The sequence below is a fragment of the Chionomys nivalis genome, chromosome 26 (assembly GCF_950005125.1).
Source record: "Chionomys nivalis chromosome 26, mChiNiv1.1, whole genome shotgun sequence".
In the NCBI taxonomy this organism is placed as follows: Eukaryota; Metazoa; Chordata; class Mammalia; order Rodentia; family Cricetidae; genus Chionomys; species Chionomys nivalis.
The window spans coordinates 18,491,955-18,494,357 of NC_080111.1; positions in this window are offsets into that span (position 1 = coordinate 18,491,955).

Here is a 2,403-nt window from a genome sequence, read left to right on the forward strand (position 1 = left end):
GAGTGTGAGGCTTTGGTGTAGGCTGCAGGACTGGAGCTGGCTAGAATGGCTCACTCTAAAGTGTTTGCACTCGAAGGCTGTTGATATGAGTTTCAGGAACACAGGCAGGAAACCAAATGACAGGGGTGTGCATGTGTGTGTGTGGTGTGCATGTGGTGGGTGTGTGTGTGCACGCGCATGTGTATGGGGTGTGTGTGGTGGTTCATGTGTGCATTTATGTATATGTGTGGTGTGTATGGGGGTTCGTATGTGTGCATTTGTATATGTTTGGGGTACCTGCGTTCTGGAAGGAAGGCCGTTGCAACGGAGAAGCAGAGGGAATCTGGACCACTTAGGCTATGAACTGGCAGGAAACCATTGCACATTTGCAGCAAACACTCACAGGGGGCTGGTCAAGCTCAGCTAAGGATCCTGACCAGCTGGACCCAATGTGCTAGAATTTAGCCAAGGGTATTAGTAGAAAGTCTCTTTCTCTGGAGTTTGAACAACGAAGGCTAGAATAAAGCCTGCTACCATCACCCTGGTCCTGACTTTTGTCTTCCTGAAACAGAGTTGAGACCAAGTCTGCTTGGCTCCTCTTGGCTCCAAGGATGAGTCCAAGCCTGCACACAAGCAAGAAATATCCAGGGGAGATAACTACGGGGTTTGCTTTGGAAGAGGCACCTGGATGAGCCCCAGGAACTGGCTTTCATCTCAAGTGGTGCTCAGAGAGCAGCAGGCTCCTGTGCCAGGGTTTTGTAGACACAGCTGCGAACTGGAGAGAGAATGTCAGTCCACCACTCTCACCAGTGAGAGCCACTAGCAATACCCAGGGGCAACTGCACTGGGCTTGGAGCAGAGTCCAATTATAAGAGCATCCAGGCTTCAGCAAATATTCACGAAGCATTGGCGATTCCAGAAACACACAACTCTTCACTTCTTGTCTTGGAGCAGAGGGCCAATAACCTACCAAGTAAGAATCAGCCAGTGTGCTAACTCAGCGCTTGGCTAAGAGAGTTTATGCTCTTGTGTGAAACCTAGAGAGTCCATCTGAGCCTCTCCCGAGAGGCCGTGCTCAGGGCCAGGAGCTCTGAGTTCTGTTGGGCAGCAGAGGGCAGTGGCTGGAGAAACAGAGGAGGGATTGAGGCTGAAGAAGGGCTGGGAGTACGAGTCACCATCACAGTCGCCTCTGATGCCTCCTTGGTGGCTGGAATGTTTTTTTACAAGAATCTTATTACTAATCAAGTTAGGGCTTTCTGCCTAATTAAAACCTATCAGTGAGACCAGCTGTGGTGGCATCCACTTGTAATCCCAGAGCGTGGAAAGCAGAGACCAGCAGGTCCCTGGGGATCCCTAGCCAGCCAGTGTCTGACATTCTGTTACCTTCTTATCTCCTTGAGTGTACATGTACACACGCACACACACACACACTCACACACATGCATGGATACATATATAGATGGACATATACGCACACACACGCACACACTCATGTATACAGATGTATGCACACATGAACACACATACCTACATGCATGCACAGAGAGATCACACACGTGTGAACACACACATGCATGGACACATATATAGATGGGCACACATGCACACACATGCACACACGTGCATACATGCACACGTGTGTGAACATAGACACACACATGCACACACCCCTCAAACGTCAGCAACTTCTTGCAGCCTTTTGAGTGTTAGCCCGAATCCTGGACAAGGCCTGTCACTCCCTGTACGATCTATGCTCTGGCTCTCCACCTCTTGCCCGCGCACACTCTCTGGTCCTTCGCATCCTGCGTGACTGGCTGCTCTCAGGACCCCTCAGCTGTGTTTCCCAGGCTCTCTGGTCCTTCTAGACGGGGCCACTAACCGTCGCTTTGCCTGGTTCGGAAGGTTTGGCAGACCAAAGTATTCAGCTTTAAACCTAAACGTTTCGTTTTAAGTCTTTTTTTTTTTTTTTGGTTTTTCGAGACAAGGTTACTCTGTGGTTTTGGAGCCTGTCTCTTGTAGACCAGGCTGGTCTTGAACTCACAGAGATCCGCCTGCCTCTGCCTCCCGAGTGCTGGGATTAAAGGCGTGCGCCACCACCGCCCGGCTTTGTTTTAAGTCTTTAAGAGTCTTTGGTAACCCTGGCTTCAGGTCTGGACTCTGCAGGCCTTTCTACTATGGGGGTGCTGTGGAACTCATTGACATCCCCCACTTTCAGCAGAGGCCCAAGTTCCCTCTTGAGGAGCTTTCCCTGCCCAACACCTTTCCCCACCTGGTGCCCACTCTGATGTGGCTTGTCTTCCATCTCTTGGCACCCTGTACCTGTGAAACCGGCACCCTGCTGACGTAGCTCACTGCTGGAGTTCCAGCCCCCCTGGGCGTCCCCCCCGGAAACATGGCATTCCTGGCTGCTGCTGCTTGCGGTCA